The 16927-nt window shown below is 38.5% G+C and overlaps 1 pseudogene; it reads right to left on the bottom strand.

Annotated features, from left to right (window-relative positions):
• Positions 1–3012: 3012 nt before the first annotated feature.
• LOC120124923 lies at positions 3013–6184 on the bottom strand (annotated as a pseudogene).
• Between the last annotated feature and the right edge of the window lie 10743 nt (positions 6185–16927).

The following is a 16927-nucleotide window of genomic DNA, read 5'->3' as shown; positions in this document are numbered from 1 at the left end:
TTCTTTCTTTTTACAGGACAAAGAGATAACCTTTACACTACTCCTTAGCTTTTAACAGTCTCAGCTAGAACCAAAACCCCTTTACAAGAAAAAAGATATAAACAAATAAAACCTCTAAAAAGGAAGGTGTTTACAAAGAATTAAAGCTCACAAGAACATAATATTTAAAATAAAATAGGAATAAAGAGTGAAAAGCTCTTATCTAGTGTTTGATTGCTTGGATAGGTGTTCTAACCCTTCTTCAAGTGTCTTGAACTTGTATTTATATGTTGGAATGTGTTTGTGGCCATTTTTATCTGTTGGAAGTGATTTGGAGCTGTTGGGGATGTTTTTCTCTGCAAAATAAAACTGCCTAGTACAGAGGGTAAAAGTACTCCTATAGGGAGTATCAGTACTACTGTAATACCCCGACCCGTACACGACCCAGATACGACTCTAAGGTTTCACATTGACTTTTAAACCACTTTGACTCTTTTAAAATACGATTTAAACTTGACAATGAAAACAAAACTTAATAAATCATAGTTAAAATACATATAAGAGCATCTAGACTTTACATTTACAATACATGCCAACAACATACCCAGAACATAATCACATGCAATTCAAATATTTTCTTATCTGATAATCTTCAGCGGTATGTTGTCCTGCCTCTTGCTTACTCCTTGCATAACTTTGAACCTACGTGTGAAAACACTCACACGCTAAGTCTATGACTTAGTGATGCATTATGAGTAATATAAAACAATAAAACATTTATAGAAACTTTACAAAAGAAATATTAAGTACAAAACACCCCAAGTTTTATAACTTATAACATATCTTATCAAACATTGATAACTTTATACTCATGTTACTTTTACTTATACATTTCATATCATTAACACAAACTTTTAGACAATGTTAAATTTATAACCAATTTTCATTTCATATAAACTACATATAACTTATACATTTTTCATTCAATGTCAATTTGTTTAATTTATATTCATTTGTTTAGTTAGCCCAACATATATCACTGAGAACTCAAGGTATGCTAGTACATTGAGGTTGTGTACTAATGCAGTTACAACTGCTTATATAAATTGCACCGAAGTGCCGAATAGAATATGCACCGAAGTGTCACGTAGAAATTGTCTCGAAGGACCACATAGTATTGTCCTGAAGGACCGCGTAAAACCCTCGACTATTGGCATGTCAACTATACCCCTAATTCTCATAAAATATACTTTGGGCTTAGATTTATAATTATGTTTCGTTTCAATATTTAAAGTATGTCTTACTCGCATAGAGTACATTCTCGTTTACTTTCATGTAGAGCTTTTTCGTATAAGATATATTTATATAGAGGATTCATTCATAACATTCCTTGTAACATTTCTCACTTATCAATTATGTTCCATAGAACATATTCACTTAGCACATATCCACATAACATTTTAAGTAGCACATTGTCACATAGCATTATCAAATATGATCATATATTCACATTCTAACAATTACTCTTAGTATTTCATTTTACATAACATTATTTAATATCTTTCATTAAATCATATATTACATACATTCATAGTGATTCACATAATTATTTCATTTTACATATCATTACTCAACTTATTCTTTTTCTTATATAAAACATATTCACATAGAAAACTTCATATATATATATATATATATATATATATATATATATATATATTCATAACATTTCATCTTGCTCAAAAACATTTGAGGTTGGCTCATCACAAGCCTTCCTTCAATCATAATTATAATAAGTAAATAGCACTCACATTTGCCTCAAGTAAGTCCTAAACAAAATCATTTTCTTTTATTTCAATCTCGTAATATGTTGAGTCCATCAGTACCATTTCGATCCAAATCTACACAGACATGTCCCATATCAATACCGAATCTCCGTTAACATTTAACTGATTAACACTACATAAATGGAACGAAAGACTTTAAAATTTCAAATTTCAGACTTAATAGTATTGGTACCCCTCTACAGTACCGATACTTCTCTCTTAAGGTACCGATACCCCCTTCAATACCGATACCATTTTAGCATTCTGGAATTTCAATTTCAATTACAGTATCGATACCTTTCTCTTGGTGTCGATACCTCCACCTCAGTATCGATACTTATTCAATCAATGTCGATATTGCTCATCTGGTTCATACCATTTCTTGAAATTTAACTTTATAATATCGGTACTATTCTTCCAATATCGATTCCCTTACCCATAAATCACGTATTTCACTTTGAAAATTACCAACTTCACCTAAATCTCCTACTTTTAATTCCATTCATGCCTTTAAACTCATTTATACTTGTTATCATTAACTTTTATCCATTAAACCCCCTTTTACATCTCAATTCCTCCATAAAACCCTTAACTAAAAATCATATCAATTCTTCAAACATGTTCTTAATCATTTCTAACACTTCCAACCTCTTAATTAGACCCTTGACAAGTCAAATATATCTTTAAAAATCCAAATACAATTCTCTTGAAAACCCATTTTTCTAATTTACAAATAACTCAATAATTCCATGGCTTTTAGTTATCTTGAAGCTTTCTTAAGCTTTTATATTAATCAAGGATTAAAAACAAATTCAAAAACAAACGAAAAACCAACTTGAATAGAAACTCACCTTAGCATGAAGTTTCAAGGGGGAAGAGAATAAGAAAAGAATAAAAAGTTTCCATACTTTTCATTTCTCTTCATTCTTCCCACGTGTTTATATCCCTTTAAAAATTGAATTTTAAATTCATTTTCTGCTAAAAGACCAATATACCCTTCCATTCTTTCATCTTTGATAATAAGTCCTATAATAATTTTCACAATTAGTCCTTGAACTTTTCATTTTATCAAAAGATAACTATTTACTTTTAAATCCTTACACTTTAGTCACCGACTTGATGTTTGGGATGTTACAACTACCTTTGTTATTTTTAAATAAAATTAGTTGTTACGAGCTGTTGGACCTGACGGTATTTTTAAATAAAAAGGGGGTGAGCGTTAACGATAAAATAAACCGCACGCCGACAACCTGGATCGACTTAAAACCGACATGCTCGTGTGTATTTAGGCGTTGCATTCTGTGTCATCTTCCATCTCGCGTACAGCTTGAAGGGGACCGTACCGAACATGAGACCTCTGTCTGAGAGGCTGTTTAGAGGACCGTCTCCAAATAAACATACCTGTGGTTCGATCTGATTCAGTCGCTTCCACTCGGTGTCCGACAGAGACCAATTGAATATGTCGTTGTTTTGCTTTATTCTGTCGGGCTTCAGGCTGCAAGGTAGAACACTGGTTCCTCTTTGAAATCCCCATCGTAAAATTACCTACAAATGAGCAGAACCAAACGGCATGATTTAGAACCATGAGAACTGCTGGACAAGTTAAATGTAGCGGGTTAGGACAGGAAGTCCTCGGATGAACCAGTTCTCACTTTAGCGAAATCTCGGGTTAACCACTTCTCACTTAATCATACATATGAAGCTCTAAGTAGATGAAAGATTCGAGACCGAGAGGTCCCAAACAAAAGCATTATTCACTTCCTACCATCATGTCATGATGCTAAGTAAAAAACTTAAAGAACAATCAACTTACTGCTACATGTTCCTCGGAGTCAAAGGAAAATGGTGAAAATTCACTACATTTGCCACCTATGTTTTTAGATGGAATGCGTACAATGTCTCGAAAAAGGGTTGTTCCACGGCTCACTGAGTTTCAGTTCATACGAGTTCATTTTGAGCTTAACACAGGCTGCTTGAACGCAGTTTAGAAAAGTTTATCAAGTTCATGAGGCGAGCTCAAGCTTTAATTATAAGATAAACTTTTAAGCAGCAGGCATATTCTAAGTCATTAATTATCATACTTTAGGTTAAAAAAAGCATAGAAAGAAAAATCTAGCTCGATACATAGTAAAAACAGACGAGATATTGGTATAGAAAGAAATACCTGCTCGGGTGTCTTTTTGTGCCTATCCGCAATCTCCCCAACAACCGACAATTTCAGCATTGGTCCATGTACCGACCGAGACCTCCTAAATGAAATACGAGGAGTTCCGGGTTCATCTTCCCCACCCGATCCACTATCAGACACTCCGGGACTTGATGAAGGTACTCCCAAAGGTGTGTGAGCAGACACATGGATACCTTTCGATTGGCAAAACTGCACCAGTTCATCTTGTCTCCAAAAGGGATGCAATTCCACCTATTAAAAATTACAATCCAATTATACAACTTGCTAATGAATTACTGGAAAAGTATTACATGGTGAACGAATAAGAACTATATCACGAGAATAAGACTCGAGCCTAATATTTGAACACTCTACTTAACAGCAAAACAGTAGAAAGAATGAAAGTTTGCAAAGGAAAAGGAAAAGATGAAACTATAGAAACAGGAAAAGCGTAATATACGACATGTAGAAAAGAATCAATGGAAAGACAGAGATGTTCATCTGATGCAATACATTTTTTCTCACACAAGATAACTAAAAGGATTGAATCATTGATATTTTCTTTACTGGTACACGAGGTGACAAGAGAATTCAGCAGCCACTAGCGTAGTCGATCGAATGAATTATAAAGGCACATTTCCTAAATAATGCGATAAATCTGGGAAGTCGTAGCCTCAAATAGCTTGATATTTAAACAGAAGGTAACAAATTGAGCAAATATAAACTCTCGTAGTAACATGCAGTCTACAAAAGACCTAGTTACAAGTAAAATGCTTACCTCAAAGTACAAGCAAAATCATGTGCTTTCCTATTTGTTACTAGATAATCCATGCCGGATATAATTTGTTTCCGCTTTAGATTACAGTGATTACCAAGTAACTACCAGTCATAAGAAATCCAACTACAATAAGCAAACATTCTGAGAGCCATTTTCCTTTTATCATTTTCCAAACCAAGGTGCGTATTATCTTTAATGTTCGCTAGACTATACCGCTGAAAGATAATTGAATAGAAGAAACTCGAGGCTGGATCTTAAACTACTTAGTTATAAATTGAAATTGGAATAATTGAAATTTAAGAAAGAAAAGGGTGTGATCTCTATCAAACCTGGTTAACAGAAGGTACAATTTTCGCGAATTTAAGCAGTTCTTTCATCTGATGCACACTGAAATTGCTCACACCGATAGCTCTAACCAAACCTGATTCAACTAAGGCTTCCATGGCTTTCCATACCTTCTTCAGCCGATTCAAAAACTGTCTATGCTCACTCCCCGACTTCGAAGGAGGATCAGTTGCATCTCCGAAAGCCGAGCTCTCAGGCCAATGCATCAAATAGAGATCCAAGTAGGAGATTCCAAGGTTCTTGAGAGATACCTTAACATAGTTCTCGATCTTATTCAACGAATTCATAGTACAGTAAAGCTTAGAGGTTAAGAAAGCATCCTCTCTTTTCAAAGAACCATTAAAGGCTTCGGCCAATGCTTCCCCAACTTCAATCTTATTGCCATAAAGATGTGCACAATCGATGTGGCGGTAACCGACCGACAATGCCGTTTTCACGGCATCGACGCAGAGGTCTCCTCCACTCTGCCATGTTCCAAGCCCAATGGCAAGAATTCTAGCTCCAGTATTCAACACAAAGAAATTCCCAGATTTACCTTTCATTTTCCTTGATTTTCTTGACACACCAACCAGGAATTTCAAGTCCTAAACCCTAAAATTTCCAACTTGATCCAATAAACAAAGAGCAAAAAACCCAACTTCTTAGGATTGCAGTAAGATATGGAAATTTAACCAAAAACCCACGAAATCTAACAAACAAGACAACCCAAATCAGCAAAAATGGCTCAGCAACAACACCGCAAGAACATTATTTATCCAAAAATCCAAAACTTTACTTCAAATACTAGAAAAGAACCGAGCTTCTGTTCATCCATTAATCTTAAAGAAATCACTGGACCGAAACCAAACTGTATTAAAAAGAATAGAAAGAAAAAAGTAATAAACAAACCTTAAAAATTCAGATCACAGCAACCAAAGCCCTTTGTTTTGTTTCTACTGTGTGTATGCCAAAAAAAAAGTATAATATTACTGCTAAACTTCAAAAGGGAGGATCGTGGTCAACAATGGCAACACTGGGGAAGCAAAATAAAACTGTAAGCTAAAACAACACTCCCCGTCAAGAGATAAAACACAAATCTTGTAGCCTGGAACGTGGGTATATCACTACAGTCTCAAATTATTAATGTGTATGTCTCCTTCAGACAAAGGACAAAAGGTCAAGTGTCAAATAATGGTGTTCAGATCATCTCGAAAATTATATGCTCCTAACAAAAATGGGTGAAATATAGAATGGGGACTTTTATTTCATAAGTGTTCACTTCTGGTCATAAATTTGAAAGAGTAATGCTCTAGTCATTTATGTTATCTATTTATAATGTTTTTGTCACTTACATTATTGATTTATAAGTTCCGATCACTATTACATCAATCGTGGATAATTTAATGGGGTGACATATTAACAAAATGATTAATTTTTAATTTAACTCTTAAATTTTAAATAAAATATTAATTTAACTCGTAACTTTAGATAAAATATTAATTTAATCTTTAATTTTTATATAAAATATCAATTTAACTCATGATTCGTTCGTCCGATGATCGCTAGACTAAGAATCAACTTTAATATTTATTTCATCATAAAATAAATGAAACGTTACAAATCTAATTTAGAATAATTAATTTTCTTTTAAATTAAACGACAATAATAAATTTTTTATTAATAGTCTTTTAAAAAAAGATACTAAAAATTTATATCATATTATAATTTAATTCGTATTTTTAATAGCATAATATGTTTATTTGACATGCCATATTAATATCTTTGTAATTACAAAATGTAATAAAAAATAGACTTTATTTTAATTGATTTAGACGGATTTATATTATACATTTAATTTTTATAAATGAGTCTTTAAATGATAATTTTGTGTTATTATTATTGTCCCGCCCTACGACAAGGTTGCCAAATTCTACATTTTTTTAATTATGTTAATTTCTCTCAAAACAGTTAATAACACATTATAATTATGGATTAATTGAACTGTAGGACACTGGTTATTGCTCACAATTGCGCTATCAATAATTATCCTTTGGTCCTGATTAATTTAGACCGTTCTAGGCCGCACACCTGATTTTGAAGGATGAGTCTCCTAACGAGGATTTTCTTTATATACAATGACTCAAACTTGAGACATTTCTTAAACGATATCAAGCTGCTTACTACTTGAACTAATCTCGTTGATAATAATTAATGTTGTGGTTTAGGAGAATATTGTAGTTTTTGAATTTCTGCTAAAATCATTTCAAGAGTTCATATTGGAAAACACACTACAACAAAAGTGTTTTGTACCAGCGTTTTTAGCAGTGTTTGGAGAATAAACGTCACAAAATTTGGGGATATAGCGGCGTTTACAATCCAAATGCAACAAAATGATACTTTAATAGCGGCGTTTTTCCAAAAAATGCCGCAATAGAGTGGTAATTTAGCGGCGTTTATAGAACAAACGCTGGAATAGAGTTCTTTATAGTGGCGTTTTTTAACAAACGCCACAAAAGAGTAGTAATTTAGCGGCGTTTTTATAAAAATGTCGCAACAGGGTTATTTATAGTGGCGTTTGTCCAACAAACAATGCTATAGAATAGTAATTTAGCAGCGTTTATCAAACAAACGCCGCAATAGTGTCATTTATAGTGGCGTTTATGCAAAAAACGCCGCTATAGAGTAGTAACGTAGCGACGTTTATCCTACAAACGCCACAATATTGTTGTTTATAGTGTTATTTTTAGAAAAATGCTATAATAGGGTTCATCAATAGTGGCGTTTGTTATAAAAACGCCGCAAAAACATGTACTATAGTGGGAATTTTTTTAAAATGCCGCCAAAGGGTAAATATATGGTCCACCCTTTTCTCATTCTTGATCCCTAAAATCATTTCAACGTTGCTATCGTCAAAAGGGATTTCTCTGGTACAACAACAGCCCTCACACGATTCCAAGCGACGTCGTCTTCTATCTGTCCCGGCGACCAAATCGGCCCTTTCGCCGCTGAACAGTTATCTCACGATTGCACGGTTTAATCCCTTCTCTCACTACTAAACTTTTTCATTTATTTTTTGTTGGTATTATGAAAATGGGGAAAACTCAAAAAGTTAACGTAATTGAGAAAAATAATATCTTTCGAATAGGAAAACAATATCTACACATAGTGTTTTATTGGTTTACTCCTTGGGAGCAGTGTTTTTCTACTTTCGAATAGAAAAATAATAGTTTTCGAATAGGAAAATAATAACTTTTGAAAACGTGAACAAATGGTTGTGGTACAAAGAGCAGATGTTGCCTTGAGTAAGAGAAATTATCGCCGGAATGTCCACATGGCGTATTTGCTCTAACGATGGATCAAATTATCGTTGGGAGGTTATTAGTTCGAACTTGTCGTCGAAACTTGATGATGACCCGAAAGGAACTCATATTGCTCTATACCCTTCCATGGCCGATCTCCAAATTGAAGGTAATAATCGTTGAAAGTTTTTGCCGCTATATTTTAATTTGTACTCTAAAATTTCATAGATAGCACGCATGTAGGATGTTCGAAGCTTATTGAGAACGATGATAGAGGAGTGGATAAATACCTGATGTTTAGAATTGAATTTAGTAACTCTGTGGCGTTGAAAGAATCTTCAATTGCAAAAGCAGTATCTATCCTCAATGAAGACGACGTTGCCTCTACTGTTACTCCAAATAAATGTTTATATCATCTATTTAATTTTTTTAAAATGTTTGATTCAGTTCCCAAGCCACCTCCAATCAAGTTTCATACTGTAGGTAGAAGGTCGTTATCTGTTTCAAGTGAAGCACTGAAGCGCTCAAGGAGTCTTCTTGGTGAACCGGAGGTAGGGGATTTATTTGGTGAAATGGATGAAGAGTTTCTCCATATAGAGTTTACACGGAGGAAAAACTTAACGATGCGTCGTCAAACAAGGAAAACAACTTTCCTACATCCTTTCCCCACGAAGGAGCACAACTAAATTCTACTTAACAATATGGTGAAGATTGTTTATGCATAATGTCACGGGGCTAGACTGCTGCTAGCAAGCTCGTGTGGCCTTAGACGTTTTCAAGGTCGAAAATCGGCTAAGTGACCCAAACCTTCACTAAGCTAGAATGCTTAGAACGTTGGAAAACCCAAAGGAAATGGGGGAAACAAAGAGATGGGTGCACAAAGGAAGAAGAGAGATTTGAGAGTGAATACTAGTTTGTATTTCTCAACTTGAGGTGTCTAAATGAAGGGGGTGAGCCTCCTTTTATAGTTGGAGTCCCCTACAATGAACGGTTGGGATTAAAGTACATCAATGGCTAAAATGAGAGCTCTACACTATTTACAACAAGTGGGCAATGAGTTGTCATCATTATCTTCTAAGATAATGCTAAACAATTATCATGTCTCCAAGGTGGATTGGGTCAGCTCACTTGGGTCTTCTAGAAGGCCCAGAATGTGGCAAAGATAGTCCCTGGCAGCCTGGAATGAGTTTAGCTCGGTCATGGGCTGGCGGTCCGTGACATTCTCCCCCACTAGTTCTAGCGACGCCCTCGTCGCGCGGCTAGAATGAAACTGATCAATCTTATCTCGGAATTGCCATAAGTCTTCGGAAGGCTCCCAACTTCCTTCACTCTCTGGAAGTCCCTTCCACTGAACAAGGTATTCATGCCTTGGTCGATGTCCCACTCGATGAACGGCTCTCTCCGCATGGATGGCTTCTACTTCATTCTCGTAAGAGACTTTTACCCCGACTGGCGCTCGGTGTGACTTGTCTCGATCTAGCTCCTCCTCATCCTGATGGTAGAGCTTCAACAAACTCACATGGAACACAGGATGAGCTTTGATGGTTGGAGGCAACTCCAATCTGTAAGCCATGGTGCCTACTCACTTTAGAACTTTGAACGGCCCCTCGTATCTTTGCACAAGCCCTTTATGATATGGGTTGCGCAAGATGCCACTTAATTTGGCAAGGACTAGGTCACCAACCTCAAAATTGACGTCCCGATGCTTTCAATCCGCCCACTTCTTGGTTCGCTTCCCGGCCTTGTGCAAACAAGCTCGGGCTAGTTCATGTTGTTCTTGCCACTCCTTGGCAAATTGGTATGCTGTTGGATTAGGCCCCTTGTATCCGGTCGCGATTGTATTTGGTGTGAGCGGTTGTTTCCCGGTAACTATCTCGAATGGACTTTGATTGGTCGCTTTACTCATCTGCAAATTGTAGGAAAATTGGGCTATATCCAACAATTTCGGCCAGTCGCATTGTGTGGCACTCACATAGTGCCTCAAGTACGTCTCTACGAGCGCATTCACTCTCTCGGTCTGCCCATCCGTCTGTGGATGAACACTCGTTGAGAAGTTCAAGCTTGATCCCATCAACTTGAACAACTCCTTCCAAAACCTCCCAGTGAACCTTGTGTCTCGATCACTGATAATCGTCTTCGGTACGCCCCAGTATTTTACCACGTGCTTTAGAAAAAGTCGAGCGGCCTCCTCGGCTGGGCATACTTTGGATGCTGGGATGAACGTTCCATACTTATAAAATCTATCGATCACTACCATGATGCTAGAAAATCCATCGGTAACCGGCAGCCCGACAATACAATCCATGGAAAGACTCTCCCATGGTCTCTCAGGGATTGGCAAAGGCTGCAACAATCCAGCTGGTTTCTTCTGCTCTATCTTGTCTTGTTGGCACACAAGACATGTCTTCACATAGGCCTCAACATCATTGCCCATGTGCGGCCAGTAATAGTGATCTGCTATTAAGGCCAAAGTCCGGTGGATCCCCGGATATCCCGCCCACTTGGAATCGTGACATTCCTTCATGATCTCCTTTCGCAATCCTTCAAATTGCGGCACGTAGAGGCGGTGTCCTCGAGCATACAATAAGCCTCCCTCGAGCCAAAACTTTCGAGTCTTACCCTCAGTGTCAAGCTTAATCAACGAAGTGGCCATTGGATCATGTGACAACCCCTCCTTGATGCGTTCTCGCATATGTCCCATCGGCATGCTTACAAGCTCCATGTTGTACCTTCGGCTTAAGGCATCGGCTACGAAATTTACTTTCCCGGATTTGTGCTCGAATGACAAATCAAACTCGGCAAGAAACTCTTGCCATCGAGCCTGCTTCGGTGATAACTTCTTCTGGGTTAGGAAGTAACTGTTGGCAACATTATCGGTAAACACTATGAACTTGGACCCAAGTAAATAATATCGCCATGTGCGCAAGCAGTGCACAACCGCCGTCATCTCTTTTTCATGGACCGTGTATCGCCTTTCGGTCTCATTGAGCTTCCGACTTTCATAAGCAACCGGATGTCCTTCTTGCATGAGGACCCCACCAATAGCAACGTCGGATGCATCGGTGAATACTTCAAAGGACTTGGTGTGATCAGGTAACACCAAGACTGGCTCGCTTATCATAGCAAGCTTGAGTTCTTCAAAGGCACTTTGACACTTTGAGCTCCAATCCCACCTCTTGTCTTTCTTCAATAACTCGGTCAAGGGGGTGGAGATTTTAGAGTATCCTTTGAAAAAACACCGGTAATAGTTGGCCAAGCCTAGGAATGACCTCAACTCCGTCACCTTGGTTGGCACTTTCCATTCTTCAATGGCTCGAATCTTGTCCCGATCCATCCAGATCTTGCCACCTCCAACAATGTGGCCAAGGAAAGGAACCTCCGTCTGGGCAAATGGGCATTTCTCTTCTTTAACATAGAGCTCATTGTCTCGCAATACCAAGAACACTTGCTTCAAGTGCTCGACATGCTCCTCTAATGTCTTGCTATAGATGACGATGTCGTCGAGGTAGACTACAACGAATCGATCCAAAAATGGTTGCAACACCTTGTTCATCAAGGTGCAGAAAATGGCTGGAGCATTCGTGAGGCCAAAGGGCATCACAAGGTATTCATAAGAACTGTACCTGGTCACGCAGGTTGTCTTCGATTCATCTCCCTCGGCTATCCTTACTTGGTAATAGCCCGATCGCAAGTCCAACTTGGTGAACCACCTTGCACTACCAAGCTGATCAAACAAGTCTGGAATGAGAGGGATTGGGTACTTGTTCTTCACCGTGAGCTTATTCAAAGCCCGGTAGTCGATGCACATCCGTAAAGAATCGTCGTGTTTCTTCTGAAACAGTACTAGGGCACCATAGGGGGACTTCGATGGTCGGATGTAACCAGCATCGAGGAGATCCTTCAATTGTCTACGCATCTCCTCTAACTCGGGCGGAGCCATTCGGTAAGGGGCTCGAGCGGGTGGCTCCACATTCGGCACAAGTTCAATCTTGTGATCAACCTCCCTCTTTGGAGGCAACTTCTTAGGCAACTCGGCAGGCATCACGTCTTTGAATTTTGCCAAAACGTGGCTCACCACGTCGGGAACATCATAGGTTGTGGTTGGCTCGTCACACACCAAGACAGCTAGGAAGGTCGGTTCCTCCTTGCGCACCGCCTTCGAGAATTGAATCGCGGACAAAACTTTGGCCCCAACTCCTGACCCTCGGCTTACTGGAACTATGCATTGCTGCTTTGGATCCAAGATGCACAAGCAATCGGTAAAGGGTACCGGGAAAGCATTGATCCTGTCCAAGAAACTTAAGCCAAGAACAAAATCGAAATCATCAAGAGGAATTACCTTAATGGTTTCTTTTCCGGACCATCCCCCGACGGTTAGCTCGATTCCTTTTGCGACTCCCGCAATCGGAACTTCCTCGGCATTCATGGTCTTGATGGAACCATTCGCCTTCTCCACATGAAGGCCAAGTTTCTTGGCAATTGGTTCGGACATGAACAATTCTGAGGCACCGGTGTCTACTAGTGCACTCAATTTTTGGCCAGCAACGTTGACGTCCACGAACATCAACCCCTTCTTCTTTCGACCCTTCTTGACCTCCATGGTGCTTAAAATGGAGCTAAGCTTAAGAGTCTCACTCTCCTCCCCATCTTTCTCCTTGATGGCCGAGAGTTTGTTCTTCTGCGGACAGTCCCTTGCCAAGTGCCCTTGGCCCTTGCAGTTGTAACATTGGATAACCGGCTTATCTTTCTTATCCAAGTGCTTGCTATTCGATGGCCTTCCGCTGCCACTCGAATCTCTGTCAGATCTGGACGCCCGATCCCTATCGCCACTGCTGCCTCGAAACTTTGGCTTTGGTTTGGAGTCCACACTTTTGACGCCAAGCTCAATGACTGACTCGGCTGTCGTTAAGGCAGTCGAGAGATCCTTGACCCCTCGTCGTCTTAGCTCGTTCTTCGCCCATGGTTTTAGCCCATCCATGAAGGTGAAGAACCCGTCCTCTTCACTTAAACTCGGGACTTGGAGACTTACTTCGACAAACTTTCGAACATGCTCCCTCAATGACCCTTCTTGCTTGAGACGCCTTAACTTGGACCGAGCCTCATCTTCGACATACTCCGGGTAGAATTGTTCCTTGAACTCTGCTTGGAACTCTCCCCATGTTGCGATGGGAGCGGTACCACGCTTCACATCGTTGCATCTACGTCGCCACCACATGAGGGCAACCTCGGACAAGTAAACACTAGCGATGCTTACTTTCTTGGCATCCTCCGTGATGCCCATGGCTGCAAAGTATTGGTCCAGTCCCCAAAGAAAATTCTCGACATCCTGGGCTGACCTGAACCCTTTGAACTTCTCCAGCTTAGGGATGTCGCCCAAGGCTTTGGGTGCAACCGTGGCCACGCCACTTCCGAACGCAGCTTTGCACACCAACAACTCGGTCTTGAGCAGCTCGACCTCCCTCTATTACGTTGCCACCTCAGAATCGGAACCCTCGCTCTTGAGTTCCTCGATTTCCTTCCTTAAAGCTACTACCATGGCTTCTAAGGAATTACCTCGATCCGTTGTCTTCACGTCCAACCCATTAAGTGAATCCTGAACATCATCCTTGATAGAATCTAAGGATTCTAGCTTGTCGAGATCCAACGATCCCAGCCTTTCAAGGTCTACGGACTCTAGCGTGTCCAGCACTCTTTGGGCATCCGCCATAGATCCTTCGAGCCTGGTAACCTTCTCTTGGAGGGACGCGAGAACATCTCTCGATGGTGCTCTCTTTTTTCCAGCATTTCGGGATTCATTTCCCTCGGAAGCTCCCGCATCACCATGTTGTGGTGCCATCTTAATTAACAAATTAATTTGAACGAGTTGTAAGTAAACAGAACTTACCCGGTTTCATATCTTCCACCAAACTCGGTCGAAACGATCGTTGCTTGCCCACAACGACACGCTCTGATACCACTTGTCACGGGGCTAGACTGCTGCTAGCAAGCTCGTGTGGCCTTAGACGTTTTCAAGGTCGAAAATCGGCTAAGTGACCCGAACCTTCACTAAGCTAGAATGCTTAGAACGTTGGAAAACCCAAAGGAAATGGGGGAAACAAAGAGATGGGCGCACAAAGGAAGAAGAGAGATTTGAGAGTGAATACTAGTTTGTATTTCTCAACTTGAGGTGTCTAAATGAAGGGGGTGAGCCTCCTTTTATAATTGGAGTCCCCTACAATGAACGGTTGGGATTAAAGTACATCAATGGCTAAGATGAGAGCTCTACACTATTTACAACAAGTGGGCAATGAGTTGTCATCATTATCTTCTAAGATAATGCTAAACAATTATCATGTCTCCAAGGTGGATTGGGTCAGCTCACTTGGGTCTTCTAGAAGGCCCAGAACGTGGCAAAGATAGTCCCTGGCAGCCTGGAATGAGTTTAGCTCGGTCATGGGTTGGCGGTCCGTGACAATAACTTTAATGTTTCTAAATTGTAATGTATTTTGTTGTTAAGTATTTTTATGCATAACTTATGTCTTAATTAAAATGTATGGTTGTTGTTAATTATATAAAGCTATATATATCAGTCAATTTAGTTGATGTAGAACAAAAATGAAATATGTAAAATCAACTAATATTATCTAAATAAAAGTTAATTAGCCGCATTTGTAACAAAAAATGCCGCTATAGATCTGACCTTTTGCGGCATTCGTATAAAAAAACGCCGCTAAAGAGTCATACTTTGTGGCGAAATGGTTGTATACTGTCATTTATAGCGGCGTTTTTTAATCAAACGCCACAAAATACTCTTAATTCAGTGGCTTTTGTTATCAAACGCCGCTAAAAACTTGTACTTTAGTGGCGCTTTTGACATAAACGTCGCAATAGAGTTGTATATTGTCATTTATAGCGACGTTTTTTAATCAAACGGTGCACCACTCACCACCATCGCACCGTGGGTGACCACCGTTGTGCCACCAATCATCAACGTCGCGTCGCATCAAGCTGTTGTCGTCAGTTTTTAGTCAGCAATTGCCTACCATCAGGTATGTTTTCACACAAACAAATCACGTCGTCTAGGGTTTAATGAGCGGCTGGATTCTTGCAAAACGATCATCTTCTTTCTTGGGACATCCTTTTCGTGTTTATTTTTAACAACATATTCTTGCAGCCGTAGGCAACTCCTTTATAATGTAATTCGATTCATACGATTCATAGAATCTTTAGGGTAGGCTTTGTTTAGATAATGCTTGAAGAAATTGGTATAGCCCTTTAAACTTAGCTAAAGCCAAATGCATTGTAGTTTGGCAGTTTTGGTGTTGAGGAAAAAAAACAGATTCTTGCAGCCATAGGCATTTTCTTAATAATGTATTTCGATTCATACTCACCAAATGCATTGTTTGATAAAGAAATAAAATAGATATAAAAAGATAAAAAAATATAGAGAGAGAGAGAGAGACAAAAGTTTAAAGGTTGAAGACTGTATCCCACCATAGATCCCCATCCACCAGTGAATCCAGTCGACTTTATTAAACATGTAACATTAACATCTTTAAATCTAATACAAACGAAATTGAAGTTATTGAAATTATTAGACTCTCAAAGTTAAGTATCTGCTAATCCATAGTAGATGACAAAAGAAAACCAAAACTAAGAACTACCTAACTATCCAGTATATCTACTAGGTGTATTCCCAAATACATTAATTAAACTGAGCTCTTCCTATTAACATTTTATCAATCATTTTATTTTAACAAATTACTTTTTGAACATCCTAAATGAATCAATTTTTTTAACCACGTTGTCTAAAAAAATTTGTTCATCATAATTCATCATTGATTTAACATAATAGGTTTGGAGTGGAATTTATACAGAAAATGAACTTATTCACTGGAAAAATTTGTTCATCATAATTCATCATTGATTTAACATAATGTTTGAAGCCTTTGGATAATTTGTGAATTTAATAATCTCGGATTCAATTTTACAGGGTACAAACTGAATATTACAAACTGAGTTACAATCCCCAGAGGAGAATCTTCAGTGGTAAGTCAGATTACAAGCTAATGTTTATTTCTATTGGATTTATTCAATCGACTATGATATTCCATCCCTCGTTTCCTGGTGCATGTACACATTAAGCGACGTAAAGATGTGTTTGTTGAGAATGTAAGTCAATATAGAAGAAAATGTTTATTGATATAATTATGAAACTTGATCTAATTAAAGTTAAGCAAGTTACTTCCTAAGATGTTTATTTATGAATGTTTGTTGGAAAAAACTTGAGAAGGTAGCTTTCTTTTAAATAGAGCATTGTACTTTTTCTGTACATTTCTATTTTCCTTCTGATGTTATCTTAACTGATTACCAGGCTTGCATCCACAAAGGAAGTGAACCCATTCAATTCTTCTCTATCTTTTAGAGCTTAATTGTGTTCAAGGTTTGAGAAAATTCGATTCACAACTTTTACTTCAATGGATACTTTTGTTTTTAGGTTTTCCGTAGATAATTCGATTATGTCTGTAAATATGTCAGTGGGAATGATATCAGTACGTTTTCTCGTTCACTGATA

This window comes from Hibiscus syriacus, unplaced genomic scaffold (genome assembly GCF_006381635.1).
Source record: "Hibiscus syriacus cultivar Baekdansim isolate YM2019G1 unplaced genomic scaffold, ASM638163v2 tig00110429_pilon, whole genome shotgun sequence".
In the NCBI taxonomy this organism is placed as follows: domain Eukaryota; kingdom Viridiplantae; phylum Streptophyta; class Magnoliopsida; order Malvales; family Malvaceae; genus Hibiscus; species Hibiscus syriacus.
Note: the sequence above shows the minus strand (reverse complement) of the source record. Positions and strands in the feature narration are given on the sequence as shown.